The following is a 27,020-nucleotide window of genomic DNA, read 5'->3' as shown; positions in this document are numbered from 1 at the left end:
AAGGGTTGTGGCGAGCGGTAATATATTCAGGTTCAATTCCGGAGTAATTAACTCAGAAGGGAGACATCGGTGTGATGGACAGCGAAACAGTCGTCTTAAGAGATGAGATCTGGATGGAAACAAACGGTCGTTAGTGACTAAAATTCAAAACAGAAACTAGAGAAATGCCTTTTAAAGGTAGTACGCTTGAGTCTTTTGAAAACATCAACTTCAACGACCCTATTTAGTTTTATCGTTAGTCGGAAATTAGTATAAAGTGTACAGCGACAGTGAACGATTGCTATCAACAAACGAATAAACCACGAAATTCCAACCTAGAGATTTAATTCGTTGAGTGGGTGCAGCGACAAGTGTAAAATCAAGTTAGTTCGAGGAAGTGTGCAGGTTCAGGTTTTTTCTTTAATCAAAGCAATTTTAATGGAAACTGGCGGAATGTTTCCTACATAAATGAAATATGTCATGTGAAATGGCAAGTTGGAACGGTGCACGAATGCTAATCATCTCTGTACAATATTCTGAGTACATTTCTCAACTAGTTTGGAATTGCGAGCACACAAAGCGACGATCTATTGCAAAAAGAATACAACCACATTCGATGGAAAATGACAGGAAGGTAAAAATATGCACAACTGATCAAATTCAACTTTATAAATCATGAATTTATAAATTATGCAAAAAGCTAAAGTAGTAAAGTAATTACATATTATTACTGAATTGAAAGAATAAAAATATATATTTTTAATAGTGTTAAAAAAGACTGATTTAAATAAGCCTAAAACAAAGAAAAAACGTTTTTCTACAATTAAGCAATTACACTGTTTTTATAATTCCTTAAACGGAAGCGTACAGGGGCAAAAAGCTTTTAATAAAAAGTGGCAATGTCAGAAAAAAAAGTCGCATTGCCTGAAAATAAAGTTGTACTGTCAGAAAATAAAGTCCCACTACCTACCAAAATGTAAATTTTTGTGTATCTAGTTTTGCATATCCCTCATCAAACTTAAACAATCTTAATGAAGAACTTTATTGATTTCAGCTAAAAATGGAAGCAGATTGACCATAATCTATAATTTAACAAAAAATTAATAAATAAATACCAAATTAACGCTTTCATTAATAGTACGTTTTAATACAAAATAGCTATTTTTGCAACTAGACGCAGAAGTGCTTAATTTTAACACTAGACGTGATTTTTGCCCATTGAGGGACAACTTAATTCATTTAATAACTTTCAATTTATTTTTTTTAAATCAGTTATAAAATAACACCATTTTAAACAACCTTTTTGTTACAAAATAACGGTTATGTTGTCACAGTCATAAAAATAATTTTTACTGGCAATGCAAATGATTTTTTTAAGCATTTAACTCATATACCTATAGATTCTACCAATTTTTATGACAATGCCACTTTTTTAAAGTATGTCTCTCCACGCTTCCACAATTTCTGCTAATACTTGTCCGAATATTCATTTCTACGATTTGTCTTTATTATTTTCTACGTAAACAAAGTACCTCATAACGAAACCAAATTGAAAGGAAACTAATCTTTAATTAAAACCTGCCAGTTTTAAAATTTTTATATTTAATTCCCGGCAGAAGTTGTACCCTGCTTCCGTCAAAACGTTCCAATTTATCCCCCATATCCTGCTCGTAACTTAATTAACGTGTTAACATCAGGATACACACACAGGATAATAAACAGACACACGCGTGCACTCCCGTGGTCATTTGCCCGTGCTCCTGGATAATTGGTGGTGGCCCCGCAAATCTCCTACTTAAACCCCAACTCTTTCCCTTCACTTCATCAAGAGTTATTAAGTTTACACAGTGATCCTGCTTGTTAAGTAGATTTATTATCCTTTAAGCATGTACATGTTGGCATAAAACAAACATCAAGATAGTTTCCGAGTGCTGTAGGGTAGCTACCGATTCGGTAAATACAATATAGTCGCAGAAATATCGTAATATCCTGCTTTGCACAGCAGGACGCGATTGAGTATCCGTGTTTCCAAAGTTCGATTACTTCTGCGTGCCATTTACTTTGTTGCGAGTCATTTGGAAAAGTTTTAACATGAATCGTGCATTTAGATGGGGTGGAAAAACATTCAAGTTTTTTACGATTAAGTTGGTATTAATGTAATTAGTGAAGCGAATAATTGAGGGAATGCAAACAGTTTATTTAATTTCCAGAGATCACGCTGGGGATTTTATATGAGAGGAAAAATCTATTAAGGGGCAATCAAACTTTAGCGAGGAAAAGAGCGATCAGTGTGGAATAATTCAGGAACTAGATCAATATAAAGACAGGCAACATGAAGATGATGATAAAATTTTCAGCAATTATTAGAAGTTTGAAAGGTTCTTCTCTTTCAGAAAGTAGTTGGTTTGGCTCTTAAGTTTCGAGTGTGTCTGTTAAAATAAATCGCCTTAATTTTCCAAACAATTATTTTCAGGGCTCGCACGCAATCCGCTTCCAGTGATCTTCAATCTTCTCGTCCGTTTCAAAATATTACTGCAACTTCTCACGATCCTTTAATAATACATCTTTCTCGCTATAAGGTGCTCTTGAGGTCTCCACGAGTTTAAAGCCATAAAAAATATGCATAACTTCTTTTCAGACTTTAATCTCTTTTAGATAGCTGCGTCATCCAAACTTTTAATTGATTTTCTATTGCTACATAATTAAAACGGTGCAGTACAACGAACAAAGAACCCTAATATTGGAAAGCGCGTATGACGCTTTAAAATATGTATATCAGGAGATTTCTTGGTGCGTTACGCATTTCACCTACGCAAGTGTTCGAGAGCTGGGGATTTACATAGATTTTCATTTGTGTCGTCTTTGGGTTAAGAGATTACTTAAATCCGTTTGTTTAGTCCTGGAGCAGACGCATTCAAGATGTGGGTTAGAGGAAGGTAAGGCTTTGTATGTACGCCCATGACGCGAGAGGGTGAAGTTTATTGCTTGTCACTTGGTGGAGCAATGGCGTGCATATAACCGACACAACAGACGTTTTAGGGAGTTGTGGAAGATGTCTGCTGGGGAATGACGCGTCAAATTTGATAATTCCTGTTGAAGCGTCGGCGAAAAGTGCTTCTATAAAATACATATTTGTTTTATTATGGCGCACCCGACACATCGACGAAAAATATCCCAAAGGTTGTAATAAACCTCCAACCATCAACTTATTCCTGACAGGATCAACTTTATAACCCCCAGATCTCCGTATCCAGTTTCCAAGAGCATTCCTAGCACGCACTCCGTGACCTACAGCACAAATCTCACATCCCCCAAACCTATATTAAAAAAATCGAAGCTTGATGTGGTCAACCCTTTGCATAATGCGGAAGATTGATAAAATCATGCATGCAAGCACACGATTTGGGGACAAAAATAGTGTATGAAATGAACAACAGATGTCTTTTCATTTATCAAGTTATAAACATTATTCATTCGAAATTTAATATCTGTCTCGTGTCAGACGTTCGTGTTAACATCGCAATAAAAGAAATTAATTAAAATTGTATGAAGATTGATAAAACGACCAGAAAAGACAAAGTTTGCAATTAAATATTTTGTTAATCAGTCTAAAAGTCTCGATTTAAAGGAAACTAATTAGTTTTTCGGGTTAAAACAACACGAAAAAATAGAGATGTTTTAGGAAATAACATCAAATGATTAATGTCGCTGGAAGCTGGAACGAGCTTGGAAAATGTTAGAACAATGCAGATGCTCAATAGGAATAAAATCACGACGGTTTCTCGGAAAATAATATAGAGCATGAATCCTTGGTAGTAATTAAGCTCTGATTGGGTGCACAAGGACATGGTTCTTTGTCCGTCAAGAGCAAGCTTAAACTCGAAGCACGAGGAAATTTAAAGCTAATTAAAGAATGTAAGAATGTTTGCAGACAATTGGGAAAATATAACAAACAAAGGAGGGATAAAACGTAATGTGGCTTTGAACCATTTGCGATTTCATTGTCGATAATATTGCATCTAAATCGAACGCTCTCAAGAGGTTTACTCCTGTTTAGCTTAACTTAAATAATAGGGGAAAAAATTAAAAGTTTATTTTAGTATTTTCAGTCTTCATGTTTAAATTATAATCATTAAACCGCCAGGCAACAATCTAAATATTATACATTACAATAAATTAAATTGCACGTCTTCTGTTCGAAAATATGGCACATTTATTTTGCATATTTTGTCTGAATTTATGGAGCTTATTCATTATTCATGATTAATTTTTTTTCTCATTAAAGTAACTGGTAACCTTTCGTCACCAAGAAACGTCACCTTTTTCACATGAGTTTTTTTTTACAACCAACAATAAAAAAAACCTACTTTTAAATTTGGGATAAGTAAGATCAGATTCTTAGCAACAAAACCGCGAGAAACATGATGGCGTAAATCGCATCTTTTTTTCTGTTGTGGTTCCGGAGATATGGAGCGCCGAAAATTCCGAAAGAAAAACTTTGCTTAAATTAACTAATTATGTATAACTATTGATTGTTTGCAAATTGTCTCTACTTTTAAGCTACGGAACTTGGTTTTTATTTTTTATTTACCATTCGTTAATTGTGTTTTTTTTAAATGTATGTACATTGAAATTTTGCACAAAGAGGGCAACATAATGTATTGTAATAATTTTAAATAGACGCAACAAACCCTTTACACCGCAATTTGCTACTACCCTCCCCTTTAAATGATATAGTTTGTCCCAAGTTTGCGTTGCTTCTTTAACCCCAAGTCTGCCTTGACAAGATTGTAAAGTTGACGTTGTTAAATTTCGTCAAACTTCGCCCCGGATTACTTCAAAGGGTAAATTTTACCACTTTTAATAAAACCCGACTTTCTAAAGAAGTTAGGTCTATCGATTCGGCAAATGTCAATTTAATAATGCAAAGACGGTGGAAGACGCGTGCTGAGGTTTGGACCCGTGAATTATACAACAACCTGAAGAGAAAACTTCCAAAACGTGCGATTAAACATTCAAAACAACCCAAATTTTGTACGATTATTCTCGGAAATACAAGCACGTTTCAGATAAATATTTCGATGCGAAATAATCAGGTTTCACTAAGATTGATGTGTTTTGGAAAGATGAAATTAATGTAACGTCAATATTTATTTATGTACTTCCTTCTTCTTTCTGATTATAGGCACGTCTGGAATGGAATATCTTTGCAGCCCTTTTGGTATCTAAATGCAAATCAATGTTCGCAATTATTCGCTTGCTATCCGAACGATAACTAAATTAAATTTCTATTTCTATTCCGCATTAAAGCGATTACATCGATGTGGAGAGGCACATGACATAATTTAACTAAACTCAAGTTCAATTACTTGAGGCTAACCCTTGCAGTTCTAAACTTATGAGGTGGATTAGAAGTCTTGGGGGTGAATTATATTATGTAGGGAAATTTGGGTCTAGAGTTTTTGAGGTCAGTTAATCCAGTGGTTGAAATTTATTTTTCGAATGTTGAATTTTAACATGAAATGACTTCGACACTTTTGAAATAAATTAAAATGGTCGAGGAGCCTGGAGCGTATTTAATTAAAATTCTGTTATTGTTCATAAATTGTATCTACTGTTTTCATATTCTAAATTTGTATAATTTACAAGAAAATGATTTCAACATTGTGCCGAAGATGCTTCCATTTTTCCTTTCTCACCGATTTCAATTTAATTACAGATTAAGAGTTCGACTCGTGCAAAACGAGCTCATTTCGCTCTGAATAGTTGATTACGCCATCGTTCACGACAAGTGAAGAAGCCTTTCGTTTCTTTATTATTTATTTCAATCGCGTCTTGAATTCAAACAGTTTCGAAATGAATTCCACTCTGACACTTCGCGATGTGATTTTGTAACACCTTGACAAAGTTCGCGCTTCCCGCCGATTATTAAAATATGCAACACGCATAACTTCCTCACTAATTAAATTAACCATTGGAATCTCAATTAAACTCTCGAAGTCTGATTTGTCGAACGTTAATTAACTCAGATTTCAAAAGTTGACATTCGACGTCTTGATTGCGTAAAAACCACTCTTGCTGCTAAAGTGGCAAGCTTTATTGCGTTGTTAATTATTTAGTGAGAGCTTTCGATAAAACAATTTCGTTTATTGTTAGATTGGTAATGTAGGCATTAGGAAGATGGATGTAGAAGGGGAATTAATCGTTTGCTTTTGTGAAAGAATGAACAATACCAGTTTTTGTAGAACGTTGAACATAAATTGAGCTTTCATTTAAAGCTCGATGGAAGGTTTATGGTCAAGCGAGCCGATCGCTCCGAATTACAAAAGAGAAAGGAATTGTGTCAACATAAAATGATTATAAAAATGGTGGATGAGCCGGGTCAGGACAGAAACTTGGTTTGTTATCTCTATCATTGACACTTGCCGAGAACATTTACGCTGCAACCAGAAACAGACTTTACAGAAGACGAAACCGTTATCTAGCCTCATTTTGTAACTGTTAATTAAACAAGTTTTATCACAAACAACTTTTATCAGGAGCACACAAAGCAGAACTGTTCTTATTTTGGCCGTCCTTTAATAAAGACATTAATTTAATTTTAAAATAATCATACGTCGTCTCCAATTACAAAAGACACAATTAAAAGTGTCAAATGAAACGACAAAGCAATAACGTCCCCCACTTTGTTAATCGATAATGAGGTGGTTTGTTACAAAGTTAATTTGCATTTTTCATTGACTCGATACAAGCATTTTCAGTTGAACAGAGTAATAAAGTGTTACTGCTTTTCATCTTCAAAAAATTAAAAAAAGTAATAAATCCGAGATGGAAAATTTAGATTAATTTCTTAAGTAGTGACATTTTTTGCAAGAATTCAAACGATGTAAAAATGAAATTCGGTTTTTAATTAAGTTGGATCCTTTGAGACGGAAATTAGCTGGATTCGAGGTGGAAACCTTTTTTCTCTTGAAAAATGTACATTTGTTCCCAGATTAAAGTCTTAAAACTTTTCCTCGACAATAAAACCGCTTATTAATTTCGAGCTCACATTTCAGTCTTCTCCTATAAATTTTGATTGATTGATTGGTGGAAAAGCATGTTTAACAAAGATGGACTTTTCGTTAATGGGAAAATCGCTGACAAGCAGTTATTGTTTGTCTTCTTTTGACGAGAGAGAGCTGGAAAAATTAATTAGTCAAAAACTTTACTTCTTTCAAATCGATAGAAACTGAGCTCAGATTACGCTGATCCGATTTCTAGTCTAAGTCCATGTTCAATATTTCTGAGCCTTCAAATAAAAAAGAATATAAGAAATTGTCGTTCTGCTTTAGCATCATATTTGTCCATGAGTGTGTTAAAGCAACTCTAATTGATTTACCAAGGAACTTTGGAGTATAAACACGCTTTATGAATACAAAAAAACCACCACTTCTTTAAGCACGATTGTGCTCTTTCTCAAAACAGAAGCCTCAAATTATACCCATTACTCGTATCGACTCGACTTTCGCAAAGTATGTAGGGACTTTGATTTCCATCGAACGAAACTATGGAAATTTTTGTCGTTGACAACGTAAGCACTTTAGAGACTTCTTTCAGGAAAAGCTGCAAGAAATTGTAGACGTTTAGATAAATTCAATGCAAATTCAGTCATAAAATATGAATGGAAGTGTTAAGATGAACCGTAAAAGTCATTAAAACTTTGCGAGTTTGATTGAAGCGACTTTGTTTATTTTATTTTCGTTTGGAGGTTTTCTTTAGTTTAAATTTTAGAGAATTGCATGGATAAGAATTTAGAGTTTGAGTAGATATTTACTAATTTGTATTTAAAATCTAAGCAGTGACAATAACGGATGTAATGAAACAGAATTTAAAAGTTAAATAAAGAAGTTACAGAAGTTGTAATGCGGGGTTAATGTTTACTTTAATGCCAGTCTTAACTACGAGTCCAGCTACTATTATAAAGTTTTAGCTACGTAAAGGTCTGTATTTTAACAAATTTTTGTTTAAAATTAGTTTAGCTAAAGTATTAAAATAAAAATATATGTAAAAATGGTGGATGCGCTAAGATAATATAATTTTAAGAGCTCTTTACTTTCTGAAATAAATATGCAAACTCACAATCGAACGCGTTAATGCTCGCCACCGTTTTTTTGATCTCGTGTTTTCCCATATTTATGACGCGTGTAATCGGTTTTATCGCCGGATTTAATAATTTCGGTCCGCGCTGTATGAATGATTGATGCTTCATTTGTGAGGGTATTTTGGGCTTTAATATCGCGTCGCGTGACGAGACACGTTTTCCCCTAGGAAAATTACAGTACAGTTTATACCGCCACAAAAACACACACTTGCACCACGTCAAAGCGTCCCCGATAAGAATAGCTTTCCTTCTGTTGTTACAACTTACAATTACGCAACCCCAATCTGATATCTCATCCCTTGACGAAATACTCGAAATCGGATTACGAGAAAGAGTTTTTGCGCCAGGAGATTGGCGAACCCTGATAAGAAGGGTGTTGTATCGGTCCGAGTAATACGATTTATTTGATATAGAATTACAATTGCGTTGTGGAGAACACTTTTATTTTTCTCTCGAGTTGAGGTTTTATGTGTCTAGATGATTTACACCATCTCTGACATGAATTGGGCACTTGTTGCTAAGTGATTTTACGCTCTTTTGTGTCTTTCGGGAGGTGGAGAATGTCATGAAATGGAGTTTTATTCTCGACCTATAAATAATTTTAAGTAATGTTGATTGATGTGAAAAGTTGAGGGTTTAATGGTAGAGGATTCATTCATCAAAATGGGTGTCGTAACGAGGGAATGATACCGAGACTGAAAGTTGGGCTTTGGCTTCTTTTTGGGTAAAATGTTGTTGGTGATCAGCGTCACAAAGTTTATATCGATTTTACAAAAATGAGGTTATGCTTTGGGAGATAAAGTGCAAATACTACGTCTAAACTTTGTCTTGGAAGTGTTTTCGCGTAGCGCTGTTGAAATTTTTATGTTTTTCGCGGCTTATAAGGCAGCGCGTTTTTGGATTTCTTGAAGCTGAACAAATGGATATATGTCAACATTATTCATTGAGGGATAGAATGAAGATTAACAACCACTAATCGTTAATCATCTAGAGTGATTGATACGCTAATCGGTAAACAAGTATAGTTGATGTATAATAAGCGGATCATTACCAAGAAACTGATTTAAAAATCACGAGAATTAACTTATCTACAATTTTATTTCTTGACTCGACGCGAGTTTGGAAAATTTCAGAGAAACAAAAAAATTTGTTTAATTTTTGTCTAAACGAGAAAAGTTATTAGCAGGTTGTCTATTATCGTAGGTAGGAGTATATTTTATCATTACTGAATTGACATTTTTTATTCTTCTTACCTTCAACGTAATACCCTTTATTAATTTTGTTGAAGGCTGCAATCAATTTTCTTTTCAATCTTTCACTGCTTTGTCCTTAAAGATAATTTTATAAAATTACTATTTTTCTATGAGATAAAATTTACTATTTTTCTATGAGATAAAATTTAGTTATTGCAAAAAAATTTACATTATAAAATAAGTAGTCTTCTTTTTATTTTTAGTTGTTTATTAACTTGAACTTTTGTGTTGAAAACTTTCTGGAGATAATTTTGTCAATAAAAGTTGTTTTTTTGTTAATATTTAGATTTTTATTAAAAGTAATAAAACTTTCTCATCCTATACAAACAGCGGAGTTCACTGCTGACTAAAAAACCAATAATTTCATATTTAATTAATTAAAATTTCTAGTTGAATTAGCTAACTTGCTCTCATCTTTCACTTGAAATGCTTCAAATAATTATTAGCAGCCGCTTTGAGCCCTCTTTAAAGTCAAACATATTTAAATTGAAATTTAACTAGTCGTACCTCCTTTGGCACTCTTTAACTTTAATTTCATTTTCTCACCACCGTTTGGTTTTTTACTCCTAAGTGATTGTTTCTAACACAAAAGAGTTTTCTTCCACCATCAATGCGCAATCGGACTTGACAGAAGTCATAAATCACCGAAAGTGGGTTACAAGATGAGGTCGCAGATATTCCAAGTACAATGCACCCTCTAATCGATATACGCATCGTCTTCTTGACGCCGCTGGTGTCTGTTGTAAAACAAGAGGGTAACGAACTCTAAGAATGCAAAAAAAGGGTTGATAGATTAATATCGCTGAGGAATTTGAAAAATTTCATCTTAAAGAGGCATTATAAACCCGTGAACACCTATTCGTGTGTTATTAATTTTCAAAGCACCTGGTGCATGGAAATTGAAGAATTATTCGTTGACACTCTGTATCGATCGAGGGTAATTTAGCGGGAGTATGCAACGGGTTTTTTGTGGAAGTGGGTGAAGTAGATAATTTTGCTTGTGGAAGTCGATTTCTGGGTAGGTGTGCACTTGACACCCCATTCAGAAAGTGATTAGGGGTTGAAATTGGTGATTGGAAACTTGTTAGACGGCAGTTACGTCATTGTTTTAGTTTGTTACAATAAAACAGTTCTCATGATATTGTATGTCCAACGGGGCTCAACTCAAACCGGTTAGGAAAGTTGGAGGAAGAGCATAATCGAGTTGACAATGGTAACATTGTTTGGTAAAATGGTGAAGGCGCCGGGATAGAAAATATTCACTAGATTTATCAGCACTTTAAATTTATGAAATATTTTCTTATTTTAGCAACTTTAACGACCTTATAAAACACGATTATTTTCCAGCAACACAAAACTTAACCTTTCTAAACCTAGCCAAGAAATGGAACGTTTCCTAAAACCGAAAACATTTATCAAGTCCTTGTAAGATAAGCTCAAAAGTCTTCCATTTGTCAGTCTTTTGTACTTTTCAAATAAAACGCAAAAAGCACTACAGGAAACAGACAATCCATGTTGTAAGCTAATGCCGATATAACCTATCACGCAATTCGTGCATGATATTGCAATTTTCAACTAATTTATTACAATTTCGATGCATTTCAACAGTAAAACGTTAACAAATAAAATTACGAGCTTTGTTCTGAAGCTTTCTACCACAAACCCGAGATATAATCAGTGTCTTGATGTCTTTGGGTCAACAATTAAGTCTTTAACGATAAGCGTTAGTAGCGCTCCCCAAACAGTTATAGCCCCAAAAATTCATACACTGTGATTAGAAGAGGAAGAGCACCATCTGGGAATGTTCACGGTTTCAATTACCAACTCGGAAATTGAGAGTCGTAAACGACGTTTTATTGGACGGCAGCAGATTTGAAAGTAAATTAAAAAGATTATTTCTTCTGCTGAATATGTTACAGAGACACCTCATAAATTTCAAGCGTCAGGTAATAACTTTGACGGGAAAGCAACTTTATTACGTTATGAAAATCGTTAACTACATGTTTACGAGTATCTTTATTAAAAATGGCCCTCACGGTTTCCAAGAAAATGTTTGCTTTGATGTTGAAAAATCTAAAACTTTTAAGATGAAGATAATTTTGTTAATTCTTGTTTCGGACGATGAGAATTCTTGTCGAGTTTTCGGTGCAGTGTTTACAGGAAATTCTTTCAAGTTCGGAGGCGTGAGGGTAGTTTCGCGGAGCAGCTTAAAAGTTTCGAAGAAAGGAGTTGGAAAGTCGGATAAATATTCAATGAAAAGGGGCAAGTTTAGAATTAAGATAAGAGAGTCGGTGATTCGGTGATTGAAAAAATTCAGACCAGTTTTAGCGATTTTCAATTAACAAAGAAAATATATACAACTCTCTGACTGCTAAAGTTTCCAAATTATTTTAAATGGAAATTTGTCCCAAAAGCTATAAATTATAGATGCTTCAAGTCATGTGGATATTTACAGTGAAAATTGCAACAATATAAAATTTGATAAAGATGGTGGATTTGCCGTTACGTATTTTTAACTTTTCCAAACAACAAAATAACATTCTTATAAGATTTTTAAAGTGTCAGAGGTAAAATTTACATTTGCATCATCAAACAATTCCAATTACATTATCGAACTTACCAGGAATGTACAATTTTCTGTAATTCAGTTTCAAACAACCCATCAGCATTGTAACCAATAACAAGATAATTACATTACAAAACTAGATTCTGAAAGCTCATTTGATGAAAAATAAACGAAATATTTAACCAAACAAAGCTCTCATCATCCAACGCATTATTATTCCTCTCATGTGGGCGCATTTCATTTTCCGTTCAGATCTGTTTCGAATCATTTATCCCAACAACTGCTCTTGCAAAACCTGAGCTTGTTTCATATCAGCGCACCTGGAGCAAAATGCAGAAATACGAAAGCAGATTTCTATGAGTGATGTATGTTTATTTTCCTTCTGACTTGTTCCGATAACATGCTTCTAGAGACAAAACATTTTTTTCGGTTTTGATGAATGTGTGGCTAAACGTTCTGTCTTTCATGAGACGACAAACAGAATTTCCTAGACAGTGTTAAAGCGAGTAATAACACAATACAAAGCTGGAGCAGAGCTTGTAAGCTTATTAGCTTACGGCAACATGGCGAGAATGTAATTTTCAATAATGACGAAAGCAAACATGTTTCTGTTACAGTTAATTAATTAATAAATTAGTTTGTTGATCGGGATCGAGGATAGTTTTTTTAAGAGACCGTTTCGGTTTGTTTGCTGAAAATAATTGCCTGGACGTTCAGTTTTATTTGTTGGTTTTTTTATAACTGTAGCGAGTTGGTTTCTAGTGTGCGTTGACATAAAAGGAACAATTATTTGTGGCGGTAGCATAGCTGAAAATTGATATAAACCATTAGAAAAATCAATATCTTCTTTAGCTTGATTCTATTTTTGCAAAGCTGTTTAAATGGAAGGAAGGTTTGCGAAACAAAAATTGAAGGTTTAAAACATTCATGTTAGAACAAGACTCTCTATAAATGAACAATACAAGGATCATAAAACAATGAATAACAAAAATACAAGCTTATGTTGCGTTATGAAAAACAAAACTCCCTCTCAGCGTTTCTCACGAAACACATCTTTAACGAGCACAAACATGAACTTAATACTCCTCATCACGCCAAGTAAGAAAATTACAAGCTCCATGTCTCAATAAACAAAAAACATGTTTTCCCTCAAAAAACACAAACAGCCTTTATTATCCCTTTGCAAATTTTGTTTATTCGCCGCTAGTACTCGAGTATAATTCCCATCTCCCAGGAAAGTTTAATTTCGTTTTACAACTGAAAACGAACTCGTTTTACGTTTTTATCACCCTCATGTTTGGTATCGACGTCAGAAATCCCCCAGGACTGAATCACCATAGCTGCTGATTCTTCCCATATTTCGTGTCGGGTATTTAACAAAGGTTTCCACAGCTTTAAATCCCAATAACTGCCACTCTATAAAAATAACCGTCGCTATAACCAATCCAGTGGCGAACTTATGTTCAAATCGATATCTCGCAAATAAAGCCTAAGTTGTTCCCAGCTTATCGCTATGATGATGTAAAATCGCATCATGTGGTTTCGGATCTGCTACAATGCTTGTTTTTTTATGGTTAAGCACGGGTTTTTGCTGGCTAATTAAAATTTCATAGTAAGCTCATGCGTGTATCCACCCATCGAATATTGATTAATGTGTTATCAATTTTATTTTTTTAGCTTGGAGAGGTTCGGGATTTAATTTCGTTCGCACGAACGACCTTCGCTTGGTTGGTTTTAACGGCTGATATTAATAAGCTGGTTATAAAACGTAATTGGTGGAACTGTACAAGTTGGGTATTTTTCATATTGAGCAATAAAAGGTTTACGAGGATTAGGATTTGAGGTCGGGCTTTATGAGGGATCAGGGGGGCTTGATGGGTATTGATTTAGCGATTTTATTTATTTACTCTAATAATTTTGTCGGAGAGACCAAACGAGATTCTTATTTCCCGCGAAAATGTAAAACTGTTGCCATTACTCAAAGTTCTAAAGCAGTCACTGGCACATGTCAATTTGTGTTTATATTAACCTAACTAGTTCTGGTAGTGGACAGCAGACAGCTTTCGAACTTCAGTTACGCCGGTTGTGGCAATCCCAAAATTTAGAGCGAAAAGTTTTATGAATTTGCACTATCGATGAATTTGTATAACTTTGAGGAAAGTCTCCTGAAACTCTGATTATGTGGTACATGAAAATTGTGTGCGTAAAATTTTTTCAAGAGTTACTAAAATTTCTGTTAAATTCATTTTAAAAAAGAGCAAAAAAATTGCATTACCATATTTTCTAACGTACGCAATATAAAGTTAGTAAAGAAAAAATAATTCCTTTGGAATATGGCAAGATGTTTAAGTGACAGTTTTTAAAAATAAACCAACGACAAACTTCTTAAAGTTATAAAAATAATGTAAACGAGCTGACCTTTTTGAATGGAAAAATTTGAGAGTGCTTTAAAAGACGTCGAAGAAACTAGTGCTTTCTTGTGCACCCATCATTAGTTTAAAAACCTACATTGAAATATTTTGTTTGGTTTTCATTATTAGCATTTCCGTTTCCACATTTCTCATTTGAAATTAATTGAAATCTTCTCCAAAAATGCGCATTATTTTAAATTCTAAATTCAAGAAAATGAATGCTAAATTAGAAATTTGTCCTAAGGCATCTACAATTTAATATATAAAATCTATTTATTTTTCATTAGCATATTTAGAGAGCGTCAATTTTTTCCGGTTATGAAACGAATGAAAAACTAATCAGTCATTAAATTTAATGAGCGTTACATGTGTTTATCGATTGATTTTGCATTGCTAAATGGAGGTTTTTAATTCGCAAAAATGTTTGCAATAAATTTATTTTCCGTGCAAAATAATCCTTTTATAAAAATTCTGAAACATAAATTTCACAACAAAAGTGAAAAACACAAAACTGTTGTTGAGATGTTTACAAAGAAAACATTTCACTGAAAACACTATGAATAAAATAATCGGAATTTGCTTGAACTGCCAAGTCACAAAGACGTAATTCATCTCGTATCGTTTGATCAGCGTTAATCGGAAATATAGAATCCATATGAAACGCCGCTTTCAAAAGCAAATGGAAAAAGTTTCCCTCCAACTGGAACAAATTTCTTTCTAGTTAAAATTCAAATCGTTGTGTTAGGTTCGGGTAATATCCATTTTTTGCCGACCTAGACATTTAAATTTCATGGAGGCCTGTTTACGTTCTAATATCGAATTTTTTGCTGGCTCAGGTGCCCACTAATCTTATACGAGTTGAAGAAGTCCTCGACCTTTTCCAAAGTTGATGACCCTTAAAGGGAACGATTTTTCGCCACTTCCGAAGCCATGACACAGAAAATCGCTAAAAACTCCAATTAATTTGAGACGGAAACAAATATAATTACAAATGGAGTGGTGAAACAGGATCATGCCACAATTAATTCTGCAAATTGATAAATTCCAACAATCGGATTTCAATCGACTAATTGTGCTGTTGTAATTAAATATGTTGAGGGAGTTGGGGAGTGATTTCATCCCAAGATGTCTACTCTTATTTCAGCAGGAAAATTTTTAATCCGGTTCCTGCGAAATAATTGTTGAATTTTTCCATCAACAACACATTGTTCGCAGATGATAATTGCGCTTTGTCCCGTCGGATTTACGCACTCTTTCCTTCTAATCCCGCTTTATTTATGCCCAAAGAATTAATTTCGGTAAATCGAATTTTCCAACGCATTCCGAAATTTCCATAATGAATTTATTTACGCCACAGCTTTCATTATGCGCAGGTGGTTTGTAAACTCCAACCCGAGACATTTTTTCATAAAACTTTCATAACCAACAGACAAAGCTTTTTTCGCCACTATGTCACAGGAATTGGTTTCTTTCAGTTGTTTGTGACACGTTACGGGTAAAAAATTCGAGACTGAAGAAGTGGAGAACATACCTTTGAAGTGGCAATCACCGTCAAAGAGACAAATTCACAGAGAGCGAAGCGAGAAAATGCACGAGAAAGCTTCGTGCCAATATCACAGCGCAGCAAAAGCACAACTGAAAGGAAAGAGCGTGCAGAAAGCGGCGCGACGACGGGGCATACGGCGTCGCGACGCATCCGCTGCTGAAAACTTTGCAGAGTGGTGAAAAATTGGGGGTGGAAGTTGGGAAGACCGAGTTGGGGGTTGTTTGATTTCTTTGTGTGGGACTCAAAAAGCGAATACTTGATAAGAAATGAAAAAATGCGTCTCGTAACGTAAAAAAAATTAGAGAAAATTCACCATGTCATCATGTCGCAAAAAATATGCGACTGTGGCTTTGATACAAGTGGAATGGGAATTCATTTCAGATGTTGTAAATGTAAAAAAAATGTGTCACTAAATTTGCTCCCAGGGATTTCAAATAAATTATTAAATGAGAAAAGAAAATAAAAAGATGGTTTGGATTTTGTTCCCATTAATTTTAAAATCTGTTAAATGTTCGAGAAATTCTAGATTTCATAAATTTTTAGGATGCTTCATATTTTAAAAATGATGGCAATATTACTCTAACTTAAGGATTCTTAAAAGGATAAAATAACGAAATTTGAGCATTACATAAAAATGAAATATTCAAAGTTAGGGCAAACGAGAGATACTTTTGCTGCGAACTTTATTCAGTATCTGTGACCATTTTTAAGCATTTTAACGACGATTGTTTATAAATTTGATACTTTTAAAGTACTTACTTAATTTTCATTTCCCCATTTCATTTAATTTAATTATAAAAATCCCGTTAAAAATCATACTCGCTTCCTATTTTACTGCCACCTAGTTTACACATAAAAGCATTCCGAGACAAATTCGTCGTTAAATCAGACTTAATATTCCTTTGAGAGCAACCCTTTCCTTTCTGTAATCACCTAATAAAAACGTCTTAAGGGACTTCCCACTCGGTAAATTACAACCAACCAACTCGCGAATAATACGTCTAGTTGTTGAAAATTCCCTTTCAAAGTGCACGCAACTCATGAAAAGTAGCTAATCGAAAATCCTCCTTTTGAACCCTTTCTTGCTAGCCTTACATCGTCAAGGGCGTGTGTATCTTGCATCTTTAAATATCGCTTAAAGGTCCTTCGAGGATAATGATCCTTGCCGATTAACACGTTGCGAAAAATCGATGAAATTGTGGAGGTGAAAAGTCTATTAATTGAATTAACATCTCTGAAATCTTATCTTATGCTTGGATGGCGTTGAAACGTCACTAGCTTGTTCCTTGGCTTGTATTCTATTTAACCGACTTTGGTATCGTTTCTAAACAGAGCTTTGAAGACTTTGAAGACCAAAGGAACAATCTTAATTAGAAGTTGCGGAAGGGTGAAAATTAATATTCAAAGATCTAAAAAATTCTTTGGTAATTTCCTGTGGGAAAAATTGTACCTGCATAAATAATGCAATCTTTGAGATACTAGTCTTTAATGAAAAAACACAAATTGAACTGAATGTTTACTTTTTTATTTTGACCCAATGATATTTACTCTGAAACCGCTTTAATCTCGTCCATATTTTCCACCTCACTACTCAATAGTTTATTTTATTTTAAATAAAGTTAAATTCAGAGATCGTGCCCATTGTACCGTACTTTTCTCTCTCCAATTTCCGCTTTGTGGTACAAATCGCAGCTTTAACCCTCCACAACAAACTAAAATTTCCGGTCAATACTCCCACGCATATTTTTTACGAACACTTTCCGCTTCACTTCCTCTCTGTGTATTTATCTGTGAAATGTTTACATATCAGAATACCTCATGAATATCTATCTGCCCCTTACAATTCAGACAAGTTTTCCGATCCCATTTCCTCGCATTAACCTCAGCTGGACGTCGAAAAAATCACCGTTTTTCGCTTAAAGGAATTCATATGCGTTGCTATCAGTCACTGACAGATTACATTTTTATTGTTCCGACCGTAGCAGGGGGTTGGTGTTTATTTTCAAGGGTTTAAATGGATTGTAATGAGTCATCTCATTCGGGGTAGATTTCGGGAAAGGTCTGATACGGTGAAATTGGAGTCGTTTATGTGGGCGATTAACTGATAGAAAGGCTGTTTTTTTCAAACACTGTTTCAAACAATACAAAAAATTTAGAGTCTTCTAGACAGCTTTTTACATTTTACAAAATTAATTAACAATAGCTTTAAACGTGCGAGTTCATAAAAATGATGTACCTACTTTATGAAGTCAATTCAATTTAACTTGATTTAAAGTGAATTTAGTTTCCTCGCTCTTATAAGGTGTTCGGTCTTTATCCACCAAACTTTTTGTAAAATCTCAATTATTCAACATAAAAATATTCATGTTCTACCTAGATAAAGCTTTCACCGATTATTCCCATGACATTAAACCCGTCTAGACGTCCTTTTTTTCCAGATTTCCATGTAAAACGCGTTTTTCTTGTTTAATTTAAATATTTTTTTATCTCGTTAGAGTCGTCGCTTCGATTATTTTTGTAATTGCTTGAACATGTGTGCACGTTCGCAACAATGTTATCGCCACTAGCCAGGCGAAATGCCAAATCGTCGAATATTTTGTGCACTACAACTCGTGTGTGATTAATAGATATGTGATGAAACTCCCCTCTTTATTATAGCAGGTTCCAGACGAACGACCGAGAGTGTTTGATCGTTCACCTGTTCACTTGTAGGTCGAAAAATGTCGAAATAGTGAGAGAGCAGCTTCGATTTACAACGTGGTAGAAATGATATCCTTTCAAAGGATACAGGACAATTATTTCGAAGCCAGGATTATGTTGGATATGCGAAATGAACAAAGTATGCATGGATATTGTGTGAGTTTGATTCATTCGCTGTGCAATCAGGGTTTCTTGTTGTGGGAAATTGCATTTGCTGCACAGAAGGGATGGGGGTTTTGTTTGGAAATTTTAGCGCCAGCTTAACAGTGTTCTGGTTTCCGTTATAATCCGTGTTAACGGGCTTGTAAACATATGTTTTTCTTCTCATATAAAAGGCTTCAAGTTTATTCACGGTGAATCATTAAAATGAGAAAATATAAAGTCTTTTTTATTTGACAAGCTGCCAGCAAACGGCGCAAATGAGTAATTTAAAAAAAAATATATTCGTTATGAAAGATGTTTTAACAAAACAGCAATCTCGATTGCCTGTTCAAACATTAATTTCATGAAAAAATAACAGTAATTTTCATGATATTCTCATCGTCATCAATCCGGTTTTTGTTCATGTTTACAGTACAGCGTGGTCGATGTACATAAAAACTCGTACTAACAATCAAATCGAAATGAAATTTTCATTGCTTATAATTAAATTTGCACAATTCCAGTAAACAAAACTATAATTAATTATTATTAAAAACTAATTTAATTATACTTTCCTAAATAAAAATTCAGCTTCACATCAAGCTTGATGTGGCTTTTTTAATAGCAAAAATATTTACCATGAAAATTCTGTTTGCTTGCAGCTGCAACGTCATTTCCTCCTAAAAATACAAAAACGATCCTGAAAATATTCAGTCCTTTTCAAATAATTCATGAAATTCAACGAGTCTCTTTAAACTGAGTGTAGTAAAACCCGATTTTCGACCAATGCAAATTCCAAAAGAGAAAATCGCGACTTTCATCCCGCACAGAGTGGGTGTAATCTCCGCCATTTCCAACAAAAACGTTAATTATGTAGGACGTCCAAAAACCGTATTAACAAAAAGCAACCGACGTATTAAAAAAGTAATTTTTCTTTCATCCTGTTTAAATATCTTGACAAACCAATTTTATTTAAAAGGATTTATTAACTGTTTTTTATTTGTTAATTTAGTTGAAGCCAGCAAATTTAGAAAACTCAACCGTTCTGATGACATTTTCCCAGGCGGTGTCAACTTTATTAAAAATGAAATTAGTTTTCCAAAACGACACTAAACCGCGAACGTTCCGTTCCGAAACAAATATCAGTTTTAATAATCCCCAATTTTCCAATTAATTTTCCGATAGGGACTTTAACCCGATACTTTGGCTAAAAGCCAAATATCTGAGCTTAGTGCGAAACATGCTGCTGGAAAATTGTAACTTTCATTGTTACTGTTTCCGCTGAGCCGGAGTTGACCACTTATTAAAACAGCTTTGTCAAAACCTTCTTTGTAGTTTTTAATAAAACTGAATGAAAACACAATAAAATTGAAAACCGTCAATCGCTTCTCTACGCAGATTTAACGCAGGAAAATTGCTTGTCAAAGACAGAAAACCGCTGCTTTGTGGTGTTTTTTTTTAATTATTATAAACAACATTTTGGGGGGTGGTAAATAAACGTAAAATCGATTTCCTAGTCGATAAAAGCTCCTCATTATGGAAATTGGGGTAATAATTGCCTTGGAAATTGCTGCACGACAATCGATACAAAGAAATGGTAATTAAAATCACAGTTGGTGGACGTGTGCTTTTAGATGAAAGCTCTCGGCGGTGGAAAGACTAAAAGTGTCTCGAGGGATAATGTGAAAATATTTTATTCAGAAAAGTGAAGAGATGCTTTCCCGGGACGGTTTATTATCGTTATTTGCTCGAGGCAAAGACTATTTATTTTTGCGGAACTATAACAGGCTGCTTTAGAAGGAAGTTTGGGGCAAAATTAAAGACACTAAAAGCACTTTTAAAAAAGTATTCATCACTATTTTAATAAAACTATCAAATTTGCACCCGGCGCATCCACCATTTTTATTAAAACGCATGTTTATTTGAGCATTTATTTTTTTAGCACATTTTCTGGCAGTTACAGTCCAACGCCCTTTGCCAAATCCCTCTGCAAATTACATACTTGTTACCGCCCTTTGTTGAACATCCAGTCCTTTGTCGCTAATTTTTGCCCCAAAGATATAAAGCTACCAACAAAAGCTCAACCACATTTTTTGAAACGACTGACGTCGTTTTATCTTTTCAAATGCTTTAAAGTTAGATTGAATAATTTGCGGACACCGCAAAATCGATAAAGGCCTTCTAGTTATAACCAAGAAAAACTTTGTTGAGCCACATGTACATTTCCCACACCTGTATATTAATACATAAATGTGGGATTATGTGAATATCAATTTTGTTAATGCCCCGAAGCCGGGAATATATTCTACAACGGACGTTTGATTAAACAGGATCCTACAGGAAATTCCTGTTTCGACATTCTTGGAAGAGACAAGACAGTGAATCTTCCCTCCATAAAATAATGTAATAAATCTTGGTGAGATGGTATGAAAAAAAACACGAAAACCACGACGTTAAAAGGAAAAGCCGCGGATAAAATTTGTATTCCAGCCCGGCTCCAATTTCAATATTCCCACAGAAAAGAGACTTTCTTTAACATTATGCCTTGTTGTCGAATCGATTTTTAATTAGAATTCCGAATGGGCTTGAAGTGTAAGTTTCGAATTGGGGACTTTTAATTGAACAGAACGTGGGGAATTTATTTATTGTGTTATTGTTTTGTAGAATTGGAGATGGGCTGCTGTTCAGTTTGCAATTTAACTTTTAATGAAGCGAAAAACTTGTAACCAGTTATTTGTTTTGTCCGTGCAATGTTTGTTAATTACAAAAAGGATGTTAATTGGTTTTTGGAGGGGTGATTTTGGGAAAAATTGGTACAATGTGTAATTTTAAGACGGATAAATAAATAAATATATAAATTAGACATTAATTAAAAACTTGACATTTAAAAAAAACATTTTTTAATAAAAGTATAAATAAAAAAATTATTTTGTTTTTATGTTAAAAAAATGTAATTCGAAAAGTGATATGGAATTGACAGCAGTAAAATTGTTTATCTTCGGACATGGAAACAAAATAATATTTTCCCAATGCTGTTATGTGAAAAAACAGGACATGCACCTGTTGTCATTTTACTTTGTTTATTTTATATCGGACAACATAGACTACATTATCAACTTCATCCACAGCACAACAAAACAAACAGAAAGAAACTTAATCCTGTAATTTTCTACGTTGGAGTTGGCAAAATAATTTCCATCAAAGTAATTACAAAATGATTGTAATTGTAACCACCATGTGTCAGCGTCAAATGTGCATTTAACATTCAATTATTAAAATTTGTGTTGGCATATTAGATACTAATTTCCCACCCATATGTGACATCAGATTATTTAATTTTGTAACATTACTATTGCGATCCTTATGGATAAATGATAAATATTTTGTAGTTTTTTACGAAATAAGTTATAATGCACCCCAAATGTAGTCTACAACATATTTCATAATCAAAAGTAAAGAAAATGTTGACATATTCAGCAAAATTTGCATATTTATGTTTAAAAATAATTTTAAAAGGTTTTAGAGTACTTAGTATAAATAAGACTAAAACGAGAAAGCTAAAAAACTTAATTTTCCGGTTCAGTCATTCAAAGTACACAAAGAACTGGTATTAAAATATAATAAATGCTGAATTTATTTAATTATAATAAATTCGTTCAAGCGGATTATACGAGAAGCGGACACAACACAGAACATTCCTCTTTATGGCAGTTATAAAATGAACTTGAATGATTTGTATTTTCTTGAAACAGTTTTCACAAATGTTTTCATGAAATTTTATGATCCTTTGGAATTAAACTAAACTGTTTCAAGAACTAAATTTCATACAAAACTGTGAATCTTCAAAACGCAAATCTCTTTCGCTGGTTGCCGTAATTGTAACCTAGTTTCTTTCTTCCGAAAAGAAAATGCTACAATGAGAAGTGATGAATATGAACATGGTCCCGATGGAATCTAACTTCACTCCAACGATCAATTAATTCGTGGATTTCCATGATTCAAATTATGTTCTCTTCCAGGACAGTGGAACCTGTGGCAGAAAAGGCACCAGATGTATTTCAATTTTTAATTGCAGACACTCAATTGTTAGATTGTTCCGAGTTTTAACTTTTCACGATTGAAACAGAAATTTTATCGCAGAACCTTGCTTCGATCTAATTGAAATTATCACGCAAAAGTCTCGTAAAATCATTTATAACGATCCAATCTGACTTGTTTTTCCTAAAACAAATATACTTTCCAGAATAAAACCACCCACCCTTTTACCGTAATTAGCTGCTGTGTTTTCCGATTAGTGATTCCATTATTGCTGCTGCGACTTTGATTGAAAACGCAGAAACGGAAGACTTTTCACTTTCCCACAACGTGACTGTCCAAAGTCGACCAAACTCGACCAAACCATAATCGGTTTATCAAAGTTTGGTGTTGCATAGAATCGGATGTGGCCAGTATTTCCGAAAATCGAAGTTTAATTTCCGGAAAGGTTTACTGTAATGCAGTGTTGTGAGCAATTAAAGTTAGATGGGGAAGCATTGAATGGATGTGAAAGATCTGAGGTCGGTGAATGCCCTGGGAACGGCTTTGTTTTATTATAAAAATGATTTGCAGAGTTAAATTCTGTTGTTAATTGGTGGCAGTATTGACGTTTTAAGTAATTTTATGTAAATTTCTGTTTACTTCTGATTGCTGCTGATTTTCCGCTGAGCTTTTAATTTGAAATTAACATGTTATTGCAAAATTACACCCACTGTGGATTAAAGTTCGAGTTATGGTTGTGATTTCCATTAAAATGGATAAATAATCGTATTAATTCCTCTAAAATTGCTTGTTTGTGGCAGTTACATAAATTTAAAAAAAAACGAATTAGTGTTTAGATATTTTATAAAACATTTTAAAGTAAAAAATGCCAAGCAAATATTTGTTTGTTGTTTCCATAAAGTTCGTAATGAAGGTTTTATATTTCGTGTAAAGCAGAAATTTAAAATGAATTTCCATATGAATGTTGTAGAAACTTCGAGATTCAATCCAATTTACTGAAATGACCGAGTTCACCTACTTCGGCGGTAGATCCATGCCATATTAGCATTTACCCTTGTTCCGGTTTTTAAGATAATTTTCAAAAGTCTGCGAATTACACTTTCTATTCTTACAGATTAGTTTCTCCAGTACTAAAACTTTGCTTAAACAGCAAAACTAAGATTTTATGTTTCTCTTTCAGATTTGATTCAAAATTGCCCTTTGTCTCGTGGCAATTATATTCTGTTCTTTTGGCACGTCTTCCATTTTGCACGTTGACGCATCCCCTGCACACAAACGTGCCACTCGAGATCAAAGCGACACAATTTCTTCGTAATTTAATTAGTCGCAGAATACAAGTTTCGGTCGTGATTTAACGACAATTTCAATTAAATTCACGCCTCACCGGACCTGTTTAGGCAAGTGCACGTTTTCGCTTAATTGGTGTACTTTTCTTGGTAAAAAAACTGAATAATTAATCAATCATTGTAATGCAATAACAGTTTTTCGTTAAGTTTTTAATGGCGTCGCGGTAATTACTCGCTCGTCTGTGTAAGTTACTAACTTGTGTGCACCAGACTGTGACTTTTCAATGTAATCGATTGTTAGACTGTAAAGGTGGCGAGTGGCGGATTCGATATATTCATCACATTCTAAAGGGGCGTTAGGATAGAGTTTCCAAAGTGGAGTTCTTTGAGGAATTTGTCACGTGAGACAGGCACAAAGACTGGAAAAGGATGTGGGGAAGAGATCGCATGTCCTTGTTAAAAATATCCGATTTTGGAAATGATGTTAGGGAAAAACAACAATCGACAAAGTCAGCAGGAAAAGCTATTATCCTGGCTATTGATTCAATGTCGACTTCCTATTTACTGAGTTAAATAAACAGTAGCACTGTGTTTACAGTCTAAATAAATAATGACGGCTCAAATTTGATCGGTGATTCGAAAACACCTCGGAAGAAATAGGGAGAGGATTGTGTTGTGTGAAGCATGTAAAGAATGTGCTCAAGTGTTAATAACGCGGTGGTCAGGCTTGAGTTATTGGGTTTTATCACCACGAGCAGCGCATTTATAGTAAAATGAAGAAAACGAGAGGAAGTGTGAAACAATCCAAAGCAATAAAAAATACAAACTCGTTTAAAACAAGTGTATTCCGAGATTGGTATTCACGAGTAGCAAAGAAGGTTCTTTGTCTTCGTTTTTTCTGTCATTAATCCTTTATCGAATATTTTATTTTAGTGGTATATCTCGTCTCTTTGTCTCCTACATTTTTTAAAAGTTTGACTTGTAACAATGAACTTCAAATGAAATTGGTTAAAATGGTGGATGCGCCGGGTCACGAACTTTCCAGTCGAGACGTCAAAGTTTAACTCCGATTTTTCTTAAATTTTTAACCATTTAATATTCTCACAGGACCAAACAGAAACAAGAATATAGTCAATCACCGTCGACAGAAAATCGTTACTCGCCGAATTTTGATGGTTAATTGAATTGAGACGATAACTACGATATAAAGAATTGAGACGACATTCAGGGTATTCAGGACTATATTTGAGAAAGCACATAAAAATGCAACACCTATGCTACTGGCAGACTAGATTAAATTGTAATGGAATAATAAATATTTACAAGAAAATATTTACTTTATTTTTTTTAACTGAAGTACTACTACAGTAGAGCCTCGGTAATCCGGACCTCTGCTAGTTCGCTGATCGCTGTAATCCGGCCGGGCAATGAGCTTTGCGGGGGGACGGGCGGGGGCGGGTGTAGGTGCGGGCTGCCATGAGCCAATGCGTCGTCAGTCTTTTGTTTATGTAAAGTCTAATGTTTTATCTAATTTAACTTATACTGTTTTTCTACATGAACATGTACATTTTTGACTTTATGCTTTCATTTAAAAATTGATTAAAGAAACTAAAGTTAAACATGTGTTTTAGTACCGTCAAATATGGCATACTATAATCCGGACGCCTCAATAATCCGGAAAGGGTCTTGTTTTTGCCTCTCCGGATTAACGAGGCCCTACTGTATTTGTAAAATACTTTTAAAGTAATAAAATATCTTATGTAATGTTGGTCCCTCAGGACATAATTTGATAATAATGAATTGACAGCCGTCGAAAAAGTTTTAAGTAAAATAAACGATTAACCTAAAATTATTTCACATTAGCCTCACATTATCCTAAAGCCAAAAATGATAAATTCGTACTTACCTAAATAACCATGAAAAAAACTTTACTTTTGATACGTGTTGGTAGCTCTAACTTTTAACATTGCATGTCACCCTCAGTGACAGACAGTGCAACCAACAGATTTTCACGTTCTAAAGCCTCTTCAAAGCCTTTTTGTAAATCCCCAAACAGGTGAAATAAATTAGTGTAATGAAACCAAAAACGCATAATTGCTCATCAAAGAGCGAAGCAGCCCCAGTTACATAATTAAATCACCTTTTCAAAGTTCGTAATGTTTTCAACTTCATTTAAATTTCCCCAAATCCCAATTTAATTCAAATTACGGAAAGTTGGAGCTTCCGAAGACGCACACAATTTCCTGCAGTTCAGATAAACAAAGTTTTGATAAGTTCTTTCCGGTTTGTTATCCGGAGTAATCCGGACACGGGCGCGAAAATAAGAAAAACAAATTAATCCCGACATTGTCGGACATTTCCTGACACGCGAACAACGAGATTCGCCACGAGAGCTTAATTATCTGAAATTTTTTTTGGTGGTGTTTAATGGCTTTCGGTGTAAAAAGGCTTAATTAAAACGGACGATGCAGTAAATGCACACTGAGAATATTGTTCACGAAGAAATTAATGGAAAGGAAAAAATCGAAATTACCATCTGGTTTTGAAAATTTGTGATATTTTTTTGCATGAATTGGAGCAGGCAACGCTGCTTCCTGTTATTTCCTGCTTTAAAACCATAAATCGTAATTAACAGTCACGGAAAATATTTTCTTCGAGGAAAGCGCGCATCGAAGGTGCTGCGAAATGGAAGAAAAAGTAAGAAAGCACTAAAAGGGTCGCGATTAAGTGATAAAATGGCGCAAACGTGACTTCGCAACTCAATGGGAAATAAATTAAAATTTTCTGGTGTTGACAGAATTCTTTCATTTAAAACGATTTTCAAGCCATAAATTACGTTCGCAATTCCACTTTGCTGAGATTAAAGAATTATAATGAAGTTCGTTTAATTAATTTCGCTTTAATGACATTTAGGAATTGGATGAGATGTAATTATTGATGTGACGAAAAAAAAAAGT

General features: G+C 34.2%; 1 long non-coding RNA gene across 1 annotated transcript; it reads right to left on the bottom strand.

Moving 5' to 3' along the window:
- Positions 1 to 18: 18 nt before the first annotated feature.
- On the bottom strand, positions 19 to 16,066 carry LOC148178805 (uncharacterized). The gene is made up of 2 exons (XR_015769561.1): positions 15,884 to 16,066; positions 19 to 109 (listed from the first exon to the last, which is right to left on the bottom strand). It is a non-coding gene; the product is annotated as an uncharacterized LOC148178805 (long non-coding RNA).
- Positions 16,067 to 27,020: the final 10,954 nt, after the last annotated feature.

Source organism: Gnatocerus cornutus, chromosome 2 (genome assembly GCF_029298725.1).
Source record: "Gnatocerus cornutus isolate USDA-ARS CGAHR chromosome 2, icGnaCorn1.1, whole genome shotgun sequence".
Classification (NCBI taxonomy): Eukaryota; Metazoa; Arthropoda; class Insecta; order Coleoptera; family Tenebrionidae; genus Gnatocerus; species Gnatocerus cornutus.
This window is presented reverse-complemented; position numbering and strand designations above follow the sequence as displayed.